We start from the raw sequence: 17116 nt of genomic DNA, 5'->3' as shown, positions 1-17116 counted from the left end.
TAAGATAAAAACCCAATTAACATCAAAGTAGAAATGATGAAAATCAAAGGAGGTTAGCAAAATCAAAAGTAAAAAAAATACAAACTTTTATGCTAAAAAAATTAAAACTAAGAGCTGTTTTTAAAAAATGTTAAAACAATAAAATAGATCAATTAGCCAATTTGATTTTTAAAAAGAACAGAGAAAACCAAATTACTGATATAAAAATAAAAAAAAAAGATGAATTCACAACCAATGAAGAAGAAAGAAAAACAATTATTAGGAACAATTTTTTTAAACCCTCAACTACTTTGTATTGGCTCCTAGGTGGAAGAGTGGTAAGGGTGGGCAATGGGGGTCAAGTGACTTGCCCAGGGTCACACAGCTGGAAAGTGTCTGAGGCCGGATTTGAACCTAGGACCTCCCGTCTCTAGGCCTGACTCTCAATCCACTGAGCTTCCCAGCTGTTCCCATTAGGAGCAATTTTGCCTAACTATATATTAGTAAAACTGAAAATCTAAATGAAATGGATATATATTTTCAAAAAACACAAATTGCTCATATTAACAGAATAAGAAATAGAATATTTAGATAACCGTAGCTTAGGAAAAGATATCGAAATAGAATATTTAAATAACTCTAGTTTGGAAAAACTTTTGAACAAATCATAAATGAACTCTTTTAGAAAAAACCCTCTACAACCAGGACCAAAATCAATGCATCTAAAAATTAGAAAAAAAAGTAGGAAACTGGGAAAAATCTTTTCAGTAAGTTTCTCTCAAAAAAAGATTTCTTTTCTAAAATGTGTAGAATTGAGTCAAATCTATACGAATATGAACCATTCTTCAATTGATAAATGGTCAAAGAATATGAAAAGGAAATGTTTAGAGGAAGAAATCAAAGCTATCAATACCCATATGAAAAATCATCTGAATCACTAACAATTAGAGAAATGAATATTAAAGGAGCTCTAAGGTACCAACTTATACGCATCAGACTGGTTAAAATAACATAAAAGGAAAAGAAAAATTACTGGAGGGGATATGGAAAAACAAGTACAATAATACATTGTTAGTGGAACTATTCCAACCATTCTGTAAAGCAATTTGGAACTAGGTCTCCAAAGCTATTAAATTGTGCATACCCAGCAATACCACTATTATGTCTATGCCCCAAAGAGATAAAAGAAAGAGGAAAAGGACCCATATATACAAAAAATATTAATAGCAATTCTTTCTTTTGGTTAGTGGGAACAACCTGGATGAAGATCCAGGAAAGGAGACTGAGGAGAGGGTTGATAGTTAGGAGGACAAGGATAGAGTAGTGTTATGGAAACCTAGAAGAAGAATTTATCAAAGAGAAATAAGCTAGTGTTATTTTTACCACTGTTACCAGTCTTAATTGTGATTGTTATTATTGAGTCCAATTCAACCAACATATGTTCTATACTCATTCTATACATGGTCCTGTGCTAACAGCTAAGGATACAAAACTTTTAAATGATGTAATTCCTTTCTTTATGGAACTTACATTCTACAGGAGATGTGGGTTGAGGACGTGAGGTGTATTCAAATAGGATATAAAGTATCATAAATATAAAAATAAGTATGATAGAAAGTATCATGAATGAGACAAAGGAGAAATCCCAACTCAAGCGCTCTAGGAAAATGTGAGGAAGGAAAAATCACTTTCCTCACGGAACATTAGGGAAGAGTTTATGGAAGAGATGGCATGTGAGTTTGAAGAAAGAAGAGTAGATTTTTATTACCTGTGTGACCTTGCTCAAGTCACTTAACATCAAAGATCCTTTCTTCATCTGAAAATGGGAGTATTGGACTAGATGATTTTAGTCCCTTTTAGCTCCATAGCTATGATCCTAGGAAATAAAGAAGTTGGGAAGGAGGGATGAACTTTGGGGGAGATGATAAATTCAATTTTGGATGTGTCAAGACATAAGTGCTAGTGCGACATTTAGATGAACTCGGGGCTGGATGCAAAAATTTGAGAATTATCCTCAAAGGTTTGACTTTGGACTCATGAAAGTGGACATTGGACTCATGAAAGCTGTTGAGATGAAATGGAGACAAATATCTAAAGAGAGAAGAGGGTCTAGCACAGGGCAGGAGAGGGATGATGACCAAGCAAAGGAGACTGAGAAGAAGCAATCAGTTAAGAGGAAAATCACTAATGTAGGAGCCAATAGGAAGAGAAGAGAATGTCTAGGAGGAAGCCATTGGTGACACTGCTGACAACCAGACAAAGTCAAGAAGAATGCTACCCCATCACTATTAGATTATTACTGCTAGCATCATTACACACATTACCTTTCCTAAGTGATAGACTTGGAGTCAGGAAGGTCTGAGTTAATACCTTGTTTCAGGTACTAACTGTATGACCCTAAGCAAATAACTTAACCTCTAACTCTCTATCTCTTCTGCTGTAAATTGGGCAGTAGATGGCTTCTGGCCTCCAGTCAGGAAGACTCATCTTCCTGAGTTCAAATCTGACCTCATCCACTTACTAGTTGGGTGACTCTGGGCAGGTCACTTCATTCCATTTGCCTCAGTTTCCTTATCTGAGTGACTATAAGTCTACCAGCAGTTATGGTAAGAGGTCCCTATGATGAGACATCAATCTAGTGGACATGAAGTTTTAACTTTAGGGGAACTAGGTGGCACAGAGGATAGAGTACCAGATCTGGAGTTAGGAAGACTTGAATATAAATTCAGCTTCACACACACATTAGCTGTGTGATTAGGTAAGTCACTTAACCCAGTTTGCCTCAGTTTACTCATCTGTAAAATGAGCTAGAGAAGTAAATGGCAAACCAATTCCAGTACCTTTGTCAAGAAAACCCCATGAGGAGCAGCTGGGTAGCTCAGTGGATTAAGAGTCAGGCCTAGAGGCAGAAGGTCCTAGGTTAAAATTCGGCCTCAGACACTTCCCAAGTGACCCTGGGCAAGTCACTTCACCCCCATTACCCACCCTTGCCACTCTTCCACCTATGAGCCAATACACAGAAGTTAAGGGTTTAAAAAAAAAAAAAGAAAACCCCACGAGTCTAAACAGATTAAACAAGAAAGTTGGGGATAATAATAGCACTTATGTCTCAGGGTGGTTTGATTAATGAAATAATATATGTAAAGTGTTTTGTGAACTTTAAGATACTACATAAAATATAAGCATTGTTGCCATCACATCACTGTTTCTACGATGGGCCCTTCATTATAATCTTTGGCACCTTTGCTATCACATGGGAGACCCAGCTATACAATATGAATAATAATACTGAACTGAACTAAATGGTCAGTTACTAACATTGTTGATTGGGCTCTCCTTAATTTTTGTGGCTATTTAATGTTGCCTTCAATTTCAAAACTGTAGCCATAGAATTTAGATTTCTTTTGGCTCTGCTGAGAAATCATGTTTGGCTCAAATGTTCTGAGAAGCCTCGTGAAGAGATAGTATTGGAACTGGTTCTTGAAAGATAAGATTTCTGATTCTGGAAAGCCAGGGGTTAAGGATGTTTATTCAAAGGAGCTGTGGAAAGAATGGTATGAGCAAAGGCAAGGAGCCAGGAGAACAAAAATTGGATTTGAGGAAGAGAAAGTAAATCACTTTAGCAGGATGGAAGACAATAGTAATAGACAAGACTGGAAAGGTAGTTTGATACCAGATATGAAAGGATTTGAATGCAAGAATAAGGCCTTTTTGTTTTTTTCCATGTTGGCAATTGGGAACCATTAAATATTATCAAGGAGAGGAAGAGTGCAATTAATGTAAGGTTTGAGGAAGATAAATAAGACATTTGTGTGCAAGATAGATTGGAAGAGAGACAAAGAGGCAGGATATTTATTTATTTTAGTTGTTTAATTTATTTTTTTAGGCAATGATGTTCAGGAGACTTTAATGGTAGTCTAGATATGTGGTTAGTTATCCATCTGTATGTTAAACTTTAGTAGTGTTGATGGAAGTATAAAAGGATGGATGTGAAGATGGATTTTTGAAAGAAAGAATTTATAGGACATGATAAAGAAATGACTGGGGAGAATGGAGGGATAAAACTAGCAATTTTGAGCTTGGTTGCCTGGAACAATTGTAAGAAAAAGTTTGAGATGTGAAGCTTCTTTTCCCTTCTCCTGCTCCTTCCTTCTCCCTCTCAAAATTCAGTCCTTTTGGAAAATATGATGTGGAGATGATTTTGCTTTATTTTGATGGTATTAGAAGAAAGAAAAAGGAAAGAGGACTCCATGAGGGAAGAAAGGGGTGAAACTTATTGTTTTCCCCAGGGCTTTTAAAAATCCTATCCACTCTCAAAGTTAGTGGAGGGGAAATAAAGATGAGAACTCTCTTTTTTTTACATGTGGAGGAATATTTAGGAGGGGCCAGACATTTCCTTTGTAGAAATAGGCAAATAAAAAAGACAAATTTTTTTTGGATAAGAGAGTTTGGTTTCTGAAGTTCTGAATCTGACTGAACAGAGGTACTTTACTTTATTCAAAGTATTTGACTATTAAATGGAAGATGGCCTGGAGTTAGGAGGGACTTGTGGCAGGGAGACCAACCAGTAGGTTATTGCAGTATTTGAGGTGTGAAGCCTGAGGGCTAGGGCACCAGGATTTTGGTAGTGTTGGAGGAAAGAATAGAGCACATATGAGAAATGTTATTTCAATAAGATTTGGAATTGATTAGCTATGAGAGGTGAGAGAGTGAGGAGCCAAGGATAATACCTGGTTGGCAGCCTGAGTGAGTGGCTGGGAGAATGGTGGTACTATTAATAGTTAATGAATCATTCAATCTTGACTCTTTGGCCCCATTTAAAGTTTTCTTGGCATCTTTGCTGTATCTTTATTAGAGTGGTTTGCCATTTCCTTCTCTAGGTCAATTTTCAGATGAGGAAACTGAGGAAAACAGTGTGAAATAACTTGCCCATGGTCACACAGCTAGTAAGTGTCTAGGGCAAGATCTGAACTCAGGAAGACGAGTCTTCTTGACTCCAGGCTCAGCACTCTACCCACTGTGCCATTTAGTTCACTAGTAGGCCTTGTAAATATTTTATTGAGTTTGGAATTTTAGTTTCTCAGTTGACTGTCAGCTTTACATGTCTATAGTACTTTATTAATAGTGTTGTTACAAAAAAATTGATCTGGAGACTCTTCACTTGATTTATAAGCATTTATTAGTAAAGAGAAAAGAGAGATAGAAAAAAGAGATAGAGAAGAGAGAGAGGAAGAGAAGGAAAGAGCAAAAACCTTCCTAGATCTGATTCTCCATTTTGCTAGCTCAGGCCAAGCCTCAGCTTGCCAGAGATGGCATGGTCAAATAAGGAAGCAGCTTAGAGAGAAAAATGCCAGCCCCGTAGCATGTATGGAAGCTAAGAGAGAAACTGGGCTTTCTGCCCTCGCTTTTCAAATCCTGCTGGCTCCACCTCCCTTTCCTTGGCCAATGGCTTTCAAATGTCATGCCGTCTGCCCTTTGTGGTGACATTAGGCTGGCTCTGGCACATTGACACTTGTGCCAGTGTCAGGCCACCAGATATGACATGCTACTCTTTGACACAACTATGTCCCACTGTTGGGATGCTGAGGGATGGACGTATTTTACTTCACACAGTGTTCCTTTTCCTTTGTGAGCCTGAGGCTGTCTAGTCCATATCTTCTTCATTTCAGCACTCTTAGTAGCTTTGTTAAATCCTCTCCTGTAGACTGAAGTCCCAAATTGAATTTTCTCAGGAATCTAAAGAGGGGATGGAATCGAGCATTGGGAACCCAGTCCAGACATTCCCAGAGCAATATAATCAAGGCAGGTAAAGGATAGGCTGGTGCCTCAGCCAACTGGTGCCTCTGACTAGTGGCTGTTCTTTTCTTTTATATTTAACCTTAATCTAAAAAAATAGTTAGCAAACATTTATTTCATTTATTAAAAAATCCTTCCTTTTGGTCTTAGAAATTTTACTAAGTGTGGATTTGAATGCAGAAGAGAGGTAAGGGCTAGGCAATTGGAGTTAAGTGACTTTAGCAAGCATTTATTAAGGATCTACCAAGAACTGTAATAAACTTTAGTGTTACCAAAAAAATCCCTACTCTCAAGGAGTTTACAATCTAAGGAGGTAATAGGTTCTCATTAATACCCTTCCACAAGACTAACAGCCTAATGATGAGAACTTAGCCTAGGGTTCAGTGGCTAGAATGCTGGACTTGGAGTCAGGAAGACCTGAGCCCAAATCTCACTTTATATACTTACTAGCTATATGATCCTGGGCAAGTCACTTAACTTCTATTTGCTTCAGTTTCCTAAATTGTAAAATGGGTATAATAACAGTACCTACTTCCTAGGATTGTTGTGAGGATCAAATGAGATAATATTTGTGAAGTACTTCCTAGTACATATGTTATTATTGTTATTATGTAACCTGATTGGCTTCTGGGAGGGAAAAAACAACCTACTTCCCAACCAAAATGTCCTTTTTGTTATTACCCACCCTAGTATCCCTAGTTCAGGGATTGTTAATCTTTTTTGTGTGAAAAACTTCTTTGGTAACAATGTGGTAAAGACCGATTTCAGAAATCTCAGAATAAGGTTTTTAAATACCTGAAATAAAATTCCTATAATTTTTAAGCTAAAATTAAATGTCTATAAAAAGTTACAAAGGGAAACAATGATATTGATATACAATTAGTTATCCACATATAATAAAAAATAAATTATTGGATTTCAGATTAAGAATTCATGCCAAGACCTTTCATGTTGGCAAATTCTATAGTCCTGTAGTATGGAAATGGCTGAGGGAGAAGGGCAGGAGGTAGAAAAGAGATTGGACTAGGAAACTGGAGGATGAATGTGTGAAGGCCTTTTTTAGAAGATGGATTAGAAAAGAAAGCACTATGTGAAGTTATGAGCCAAATGCCGAGGAGCTAGCCCACACGACTGATCAATTCTTTTCCATTTCTGGAGTTCAGGGACCGAGTGGGAGTGGTTCCACTGCAGTTGGAAAAGACAGGCACTACATTCAGAAAAGTAGTCTTTGCATTTAATTCTTCCCCATCTCCACCCCCTCCCAGCCCAAATAGGAAGGATGCTTTTCCCTCACCTAGCTCAATGTTATGAAAAGAATTCTAGCATTTGTATAGACCTTTGGATAAGAAGATAAGGATGAGAAGGAAGGTGTTCCTTTAATGGCTTGTGGGATGGGGGCTGGACCTGAGTGGTGTGTGTGTGTGTGTGTGTGTGTGTGTGTGTGTGTGTGTGTGTGTGTATAGAAGACAATAGTCGATGAGAAGTAACTTGGAATAGCCTTCAGGAGACTGAAAAGGAAAACAGCAACTTTTTTTGTGTTAGGGAGGGCGTGTGTATGTGTGAAACAAGGAACACACATAGCACCTTCTATATGTGCCAGTCACTTTACAAATATTATCTCAGTTAATTCTCACAATCACTCTATAAGGTAGGTGTTGTGTTGTTATGGCAATTGAGGAAACTGAGGCAAACAGAGGTGAAGTGACTTGAGGTCTTCCACACTCTAGGTCCAGTGCTCATTATTCACTGCAACACCTAGCTGCCCTCCCAAGTTAGGACTATGAAGAAAGAACTGGTTCAGGGAATAGGAAGCCAGAAGGTGATTTCCTTCTTATCCTTGAAAATTCAGGGACTACAATGGGCATTGAGCAGTTGCCATGGTAGGAGAGGGCTGGATTAAAGGACTTCACAGCCTCCTGTTTCCAATCACTTGACAGCTAGCTGTACTCACATCCCTATCAGCAGAGACATGACAACCTCCTAGAGAGACACAACAAAGTTCAGTTTCTAGGATCATCCTAGAGTCAGTGTTATCAACCAAAAGTCAGCATTATCACTAATGTCTTAGAGAAAAATAATGGTAGGATTCCAGACCTACTTTGGGAATAAAGGGCCAGGAACAAGGTTAATCCACAGTCAGTACCAGAGTTCAGACCCTCAACACCTCTCCCTATGACTATTATAGCAGACTTTTTACCATCTTCCAGCCTCAGGTTTATCTATACTCCATCCATCCTTCATTCAGCTGTCACAACGTTTTCCTAAAGTGTTGGTATGACCATATCAATTTCCTACTCTTTAAACTCCAGTGGCTCCTTATGGCCTCTAAGATCAGATAGAAGGTCCTCCATTTGGCATTTAAAGTTCTTCTTTTTGAGCAGAACCAGGAGAACATTGTACACAGCGATGGATACACTGTGGTAAAATTGAATGTAATGGACTTCTCTACTAGCAGCAATGCAATGATCCAGGACAACTCTGAGGCAATTATGAGAAAGAAAGGTATCCACATTCAGAGGAAGAACTGTGGAAGTAGAAACACAGAAGAAAAACAACTGCTTGATCACATGGGTAGATGGGGATATAATTAGGGATATTGACTGAACACTCTAATGCAAATATCAATAATATGGAAACTGGTCTTGATCAAGGACACATGTAAAACCCAGTGGAATTGTGTGTGGGCTATGGGAGGGGGCTTAAGGGAGGAAAGAACATGAATCATGTAACCGTGGAGAAATGTTATAAATTAATAAATTAAATAAAAATTAAACAAAAAAATAAACTCCATGAAGTACAAATATAAAAAAATAATAATATGGCCCTTTTTTTCTTTTCCAGCCTTCTATTTTGCACACTATCTGGTCCAGCTGTATTGGTCTAATTTTTGGTTCCTTTCACAGGAAACACTATCTTTGGTCTTTATGCCTTTTCACTGGCTGGCCCCTATGCCCAGAATGCTCTCACTCTCTTCACCTTCACTTTTTAGTTTTTGTAGCCATAGCTCTTTTCAAGACTCAATACAAATCCTACCTTCTCTAGGAGGCCCTTCCAAATCTCTCCAGCTGTTAGTGTCCTTTTCTGAGTGCGCCTTTCATCTACTCTCTATTGTTTTTATGTCCCTGCTTATTTACATGCTTTCTCTCCCTTTGTCCAGAAGCTTCTAAGGGCAGGGGCTGTTTCTTCTTCTTCTTGGTTCCTCATAATGCTTAGTACAGTATTTAGCACATAGTAAATGCTTAATAAATGCTTAATGGTTGGATGACTGATTATGGGGGAAGAAGGATGATTAAGGGCAGAGACTGGAACCACACATTTTGCTTAAAAGAAAAATAATTCTCTTCTTTTTGGGAGTTTAATGGGGAAGCTAAGGCTCTATGTAGGGGCTAGGATATCTTAGCAGGGAGATCCTTTTCATTTAAAGGATTGAGCTGGACAGAATCTTGTAAATCATTTAATCTGTTAGAGCTAGAAGGGGTCATCTGACCTAACCTCTTCCCTTTGTAGATGAAGAAAATAAGGTCCAACAGAGTAAAAAGATTTGTCCAAAATCATGTAGTCAGTAAGGCAAAGAATTGAAGTTTGAACCCAGGTGCTTGGACTCCAAATTCAGCGCCCTCACCACCACATTACCTTTCCCTATCTTCTATGGAACCTCAAGCCTGCCTTTAAGTACATCATTATAGACTCTTTCTGTTGTCAGAATGATTATACCAGAATTATGCCAGAAATGACCGGATTATTTAGAAACCCCTGGCTAACTTTCCAACTTTCATGCAGATATTGAACATTGTATAGAGCTTATATGGTCTATTATTTTACTTTATTTTAATTTTTTTTTAAACTCTTACTTTCTGTTCTAGTAAGAATTTCAAGACAGAAGGGCAAAGGCTAGGCAAACAGGGCTAAGTGACTTGCTCTGGGTCATAGAGCTAGAAAATATCTACTGCTAGATTTGAACCCAGTTCCTCCCCACTCTGGGCCTGCCTCTACCCACTAAGCCACCTAGCCACTGCCCGTATTTTATGGTTTAAAGGAGAGAGAAAATAGTAAAAATCTTTGACTCAGACATAGCTTTTCCATACTTCTTCCTCATCCTCAGGTAGTGATGTTGGCCCTTAAGATAGCTTCATAAATACTGACAGGCATGTCCCAGCTTTGTCATCATTCTTGCTATAATAATTAGCCTTATTCCCACTCTCATTATCAATCAGTCAGCACATTATTTGCTGAGTGCCTACTGGTGCCGGATATTCCTAGGACAGGCCTGGCCATGTTACTCCGTTACACAAAAACCTTCCATATATCTCTATTGCTTCAAAGATAAAATAGAAACTCTGCCTCACATTTAAAGCTCTCCACAAACTGACTTCATCTACATTTTCCAGATTTCTTATATCCACCTTCTTGCATTTTATATTCAAGACAAAAGAGAATATTAGCTGTTTGTGGACTCTGCATACCATTTCCCATCTCCATCCCTTTGCACAGGTTGTCTTCCATGCTGGGTTCAAATTTTTTTTCCTTACCTCTGCTGCTCAAAATCGTTAACTTCCTTTAGGGCTCAGTTCAGGTACTACTTCTTCATTCCCTCAGTTGTTATGTTCTCTTCCTTCTCAAATTACTTGCTATTTACTTGTATAATTCCCTCATCCTCTCAGGAGTTGCCTTAAAAGAACAATATTTTTTTTATTCTTTATTGCATTTGCTTAGAGTTTACTCCAAGAAAATGACATCTTGTGTATAGCACCTGTCTAAGTTTGCACAGATGTGGGTAATAGGGTTCCTAAATCCTATATAAGCATTCAGGGTAATATACATGATCAATTCCCCCTCTCCCTCAATCCCTTTTTGGATCAAATCTGTAATTTAACCAGAGAAGGGAACTCCTGTTGAGGAACTTCCTCTAGTAGTAAAAATTTGAGTTTTCTCTGCAATTTATAGTTTTAAAGAGTTTCCCAGGGGTGCTGAGAGGAGTGACTTGCCCAGAGTCACAAAACCAGCATGTTTTAGAGTTGAAGCTTGAACATGGTCTTCTTGAATCTAAGATCAGGTCTCTATTCACTTTAAGCAACTTTGCAGGCACAGGATAGAATTTATTTCATCTCACAGAGAAATACAGAAGATGCAACAGACTGAAATAAGTCATTAGCCAATGTAGAAAAAATATGAAGCATCTCTTAATAGCCCATAAGTAATGAATACATTTTTTCTCTCCATCTTTCCCACAATACTTCATAATCAGTGCCACTTCATGTTTTGGATATCCCTCAGAAAAGAATTGAACTTGGGGTTGCCAGTGGGGCAAATTGTGGACATTTAGATGGATTCCTTTCTCTTACAGGGTCCTACATAGTCCCTACCAGACTTGTAATGCAACTTTGAGGTTTGGACTCCCTCCACAAAGAAACAGTAAGGCCCAAAGGCAAGGCAAGAAGCATTTTTTTTTACCCCAGACCCTGTACTAAGGACTGGAAATACAAATATGATAAACAAGATAACCCCTGCCTTCAGGGGGCTTACATTGGAATGGGACACAGAATATACAGAGAGGAGATGAAAAGAAGTGGGAAGAAGAGGTACTTACATAGGGTCATGGTGTTGAAGTCTGCAAAGTCAGGAGCAGAGCCAAATGGAAATAAAGATTAGCCATCCTGGGTCTTTTCCCAAAATGGAGATCCCTGGATGACTTCACCAATGAAAGTAGAGGGCTAACATGGCAGAGGGATATTCCAGAGTTAGTAGATTCCTGATTGGAAGATGGATTTTTTCAGGGTGACTCAAATGCTGAAGGAAGTCCTAGGGAGAGGCAGTGGTGAAGGAGTGGTGGCAAAGTATGGAAAACATACTTTGGACCTGTTTGGCAACTACTTTCTTATTGGACTTGGACTATCTCACAATAATACCAGAGGCCAAAATCAAAGTCTTTCATTTCATTCCCTCACTAGGGCAAAAATAAGAGGAAGAGTCTAGTTTTTACAATATTCCTTACATTGACCAATAAGAAAATGGTAAATCTCAAATACTAGAATATGATATTTTGATGATAGGCTCTGGGGCAGGGAGCAGTGCTGGCCATGAATGTGGGGCAGAGCTGTAGTCTCAATGTTGTCCTCTAAAAAGGTGGCACTCTCTTTCCCTAAATATAATTCCTTAGGACGACCCTCCTTCCCACTCTTGCCACATAGCCATTTCTCTTGTTCAATGTCTGTTCTTCTGTTATGACAATCTCATAGAGGAAAATCAATTAGGAAATGCCATCTTTAGCAAGAATATAATTACAACTGAAGAAGAAATGAAGGCTTTCAAGTTCTCTGGAATAGCAACCAGGCTCATAAGAATAGCATCTCCTTTGATATTTCAAGGACATGTCATTTCGTTGATATGGTCTTTCCCTTTTGTTCCCTCCCCATGACCCATGTAGGTCACAGGATTATGAGTTTAGAGCTAGAAAGTAGTTTGGAAATGATATAGGCTTCTATTTTACCACAGTGTATTGGTCTCTGTGTACATTGTTCTTCTGGCTCTGCTCCTTTCTCTCTGCATCAATTCCTGGAGGTCTTTCCAGTTCACATGGAATTCCTCCAGTTTATTATTCCTTTGAGCACAATAGTATTCCATCACCAGCATATACCACAATTTGTTCAGCCATTCCCCAATTGAAGGACATACCCTCCTTTTCCAATTTGTTGCCACCACAAAAAGCGCAGCTATGAATATTTTCGTACAAGTCTGTTTATCTATGATCTCTTTAGGGTACAAACCCAACAATGGTATGGCTGGATCAAAGGGCAGGCATTGTTTTATAGCCCTTTGAGCATAGTTCCAAATTGCCAACCAGAATGGTTGGATCAGTTCACAACTCCACCAACAATGCATTAATGTCCCAGTTTTGCCACATCCCCTCCAGCATTCATTACTCGCCCCTTCTTTCATTTTAGCCAATCTGCTAGGTGTGAGGTGATACCTCAGAGTTGTTTTGATTTGCATTTCTCTAATTATTAGAGATTTAGAACAGTTTCTCATGTGCTTATTGATACTTTTGATTTCTTTATCTGAAAATTGCCTATTCATGTCTCTTGCCCATTTATCAATTGCGGAATGGCTTGATTTTTGTGGTAAAATAGAATGTAATGGACTTCTGTACTAGCAGCAATGCAATGACACAGGACAATTCTGAGGGACTTATGGAAAAGAACGCTACCCATATTCAGAGGAAGAACTACAGGAGTGGAAACAGAAGAAAAACAACTGCTTGAACACATGGGTTGAGGAGGACATGATTGGGGATATAGACTCGAAACTACCACACCAATGCAACTATCAACAATTTGGAAATAGGTCTTGATCAATGACACATGTTAAAACCAGTGGAAATGCGCATCAGCCATGGTGGGGAGGGGAGGTGGGGGGGGGTGAAGGGGAAAATAAGAGAATGAATTATGTAACCATGTTAACTTTTCTAAAAAATAAATATTAATAAATGTTTAAAAAAAGTCTAGGCTTCTTATTTTGCAGATAAGGAAACTGAGTCCTACAGTTGTTAAATTACTTGCCTAATGTCACCCAGCATGGATGGAAGGTAGGATTTGAACCCAGGTCCTTGTGATTGCAAGGCCAATTCTCTATTCACTGCACCACACTTTTTTCTTCACTATATTCACAATTCCTGTTTAACTTTGATTAAGTAATTTAGCTTCCAGGAACTCCTGTTTCCATACCGGTAAAATAAGGAGACCGGACTAGATGGCTTCTATAGTCTTTCTCATCCCTAGAGCCATGATATTATTATCTTTTGTGCTGTAGTAGGTAAGTTCAAGGCATATGGCCAACTAGAACTTCTAAGTAAAAGACTACTTTCAAACAGAACGATGGTATAAAATTAAAAATATTTTTGATAGATATTAACCATAGAAATTTAACAGATATGAGATAACAAGGCAAGCTATTCATTCTGGCACTTAAAGTTCTTCCTAGGCTTCCTTTCCAAACTTATTTTACAATGTATTGAGGGGTGTGCTGGTGAATGTTTAACAACCAGCTCATCCTGCCCAAATATCCACTTGTTATTCTTTTAAGTTTAACCCATATTATTAACATTTTCTCACTCCTTTCTTAAGTTTATAAACAATCAAACCTTATTTGTGGTGTCTGCTGATTTCTGAGGTGTAAATGCTCACCTTGAAAAAATTTAACTATTAGCCCTCTCCAGTAAAATTTAACTATTAGCTCTCTGAACTGAATTGTTTCCCTTCCCTATATTATAGTGAAACCAGCTTACCTATTGTTTCTCCAACTAATAATTCCATTCCCACCTATATACCTTTGCTCAGGCTGTACCCCAGGCTCAGAATGTCCTTTATTTCTGCCTTTTAGAACTGTTAGCTTCCTTCACTCCTCAATCCTAGTATCTCGTTCAATGGGAAACCTTTCTTTATCCTTTTAGTCCTTAGTGCTTTCTCTTTTCTCAAATTATCTTAAAGCTACTTATCTGGTGGCATGTTATATCTTCCCAGCAAGAATGTAAGCTCCCTGAATTTTTGTCTGTGTATCCTTAGGTCCTGGCCCAGTGCCCTGAAGATATTAGGGACTTAATAAATACTTGTTGGAGCTTATCCTTGATGAAGAGGTGAGAAAATGCACCCTTCCTTTCTTTGTTGGGGAAAAGGGTGGGGAAAGTGTGGGTTTTTCCTTGCTTAATACTGTCAGACTCACTTGATTTTTGTCTTGACCCTTCCCCCTTACTTTTTGTGTTTGTTACAAGAAATAGCTCACTGGGTAAGGGAGGGGAGAGGGCTACATATTTTTTAAAAAAGGAAGTAATGGAAAACCAGAAGAGATCAATAATTTCTTTTTAAAAAGACTTGTTGAATTGAATTGAATGTGTCAGGAACCCCAGTTACCCAATGCTACTGGACACACTCCCTTGCGGTTCTTTTTATGGAATGAGGGTTTGCAGTGTTTTTGCCACTCACCACCAGAGTAAGGAAGAGGAAAAATTCTGAAAGAACAGGACCAGTGGGCACAGTGGTTCTTGTTCCATTAGAGGGGAAAGAGACGGATTCTTCAGGTATGGGATTGAGGAGTATGAGCAGGGAAACTCTGACCCTCTCCACACTCAGATTCCTTTTCCACATAGTTGTGGAAGGAATTGTGTCATTCCAGACAGGGAAGGCAGCCAGTGTACTCCCTTGGAGATACAAACCCAGAATAAGAGCCATAGGAAATATTTTCTGTCAAAATCACGTTAATGAAATAGTTTATTGAATTATAAATGTTTAAAGAATGAATACTTGTGACCTCTTAAATGTTTAAAAGTATGCAGAAAGAAAACGTTGAGCATAGAGAGGGGAGATATTGAAGAGAGAAGTGGAAATCAGTGAGGAGATAGAGGGAAGTGGGGAGGGTAGAGAAGGTATAGCAAAGGGGGCTATAGGGAAATCCAATGTAAGATGGGAATTCAAGGCTTTCAAAGTTTTTATCAAAACACAACCAAACCAGGATAAAAAACTATGCTTTGGGTCAGGGATTGTTTCACTAGTTTTTGTACACTTAGCATAGCACCTAGAACGCAACAAGCTCATAAAAAATGCTTAGTGGAACAATGGCTAGAATGTTGGGCTTGAAGTCAAGGAGCTCAGAGTTCAAATCCTGTCTCAGACTCTTATTAGCTGTGAAACCCCAGGCAAATCATTTAATATTTTTGAGTTTCCTTTTCCTCATCTAGAAAATGAGGAAGTTGGACCTGATGACCTCTAGGGTCTCTTCCAGCTCTAAATCTATGACCTTATGGTTGAACAATTTGTCCATTTACAGTTGTGGGAGCAGTTGCAAAGAATAGGGATGCAGAATTGGAGAGAAACAAAGAAGATGGATTAATTGTGGGCATGTCGTTAAATGGTCCTGTGTACAGAGACTTCCAGAATGTATGAAGTGGAAGAAACCTGAGCTAGTCCAACCATATCATTTTTTCTGAGGAGGAAATTGAGGCATAGAGTGATAAGGCCATCCATCCAAGGTTATACAATGGAAAGTTGGACTTTTACATTTTAAATGTTCATTTATGGATATATTTGGCAATTGTTCACTTGGTGCCTACTCTGTTCCAGGCACTGTGTAGAGGTAATGCGGAGAAAATTTACTTCAATAAATATTTCAAAGATCTGTGATCTTGTTGGTATGGGTCCATTCTCCAGCACCATACTTCTTAACTAGTCTCTGACTTACATGGGCAACTAGAGTCGTTGTGGTTAAACAAATGACTGGGTAGCCAAGCTGGTGACGGACTTCTATTAATTTAGCCAGGTTGGTTCTTGGTTACTAGCCCTGTACTTAAATCCTTTTTGGCTCAAATGATCTACTGGAGCTTGTGGTTTAGTCATAGACTTTGAGAACCCAATGTCACCATCATGCCATGATGAGACTTTTGACGAAGAATTTAGAAACATTTAAAAGTCCTCCTCCCCTCCCCCCAGAGTTTTATAATCAATTGAGGGTTTGTGGAGAGAATGAACCACTAAGATGAGAAAAAATTTAACTCCATCACTAAGTAAAATGTTATAATTTCCATATCCCATCTCCTCATAATCTCCATACCCCATCTAAGTAAAAAACCAGTTAAGATGCATGGTGCTGGAGGAGAGACCACACCAACAAGTTTACAGATCTTTGAAGTATTTATTGAAGTAAGTTTCTCCCACATCACCCCCACATAGTGCCTGGGCATATAGTAGGAACCAAATGAACAACTGTTAAATGAAAACCTAAATAAAAATTAAAAAATTTTAAAGTCCTGCTCTTCATTGTATTGTACAATGTGCTACAGAAATATGAAAGAGGAAGAGAGAATTTTTGGATGAGAGAATTGTGGAAGAAGAGATAGCATTTGAATTGAACCTTAAAGAACAGGGTTGGTTTTAATAATTTGAATCTGGAAGCATTGGTGCCCCAGGGAGAGACAAGCATAGGAGTCAAAGAGGAGAAGAGTAAAGGATAAGGCAGGAAAGGCATATTGAAGTCATACTATGATGAGCCTTAAATGCCACGGTGAGCAGTACAGGCTTTATTTTAAAAGCTAAGAGACTATGGTTTTGGAGCAAAGGAGTGACCTGGTCAAAATGTAACTTTAGGAAGAATAGTGTGTAGAAAGTCTCTTTAAGGTTGAGGACTTAAGTCCCTGACTGTTTCTTGCTTCTTAATGACTGTGCCCCTATAGTTTAGTTTTCCTGCCTTCAGCATCTGTTGAGAGCTGTCGTAAACTCACATACTCATTTCCTTAGAACTGTTTTGGTGAACCTATGGCACACATGCTGGAGGGGGATGCTCCCTTCCTTCTTTCCAC

This window comes from Gracilinanus agilis, chromosome 2, assembly GCF_016433145.1.
Source record: "Gracilinanus agilis isolate LMUSP501 chromosome 2, AgileGrace, whole genome shotgun sequence".
Classification (NCBI taxonomy): Eukaryota; Metazoa; Chordata; class Mammalia; order Didelphimorphia; family Didelphidae; genus Gracilinanus; species Gracilinanus agilis.
This window is presented reverse-complemented; position numbering follows the sequence as displayed.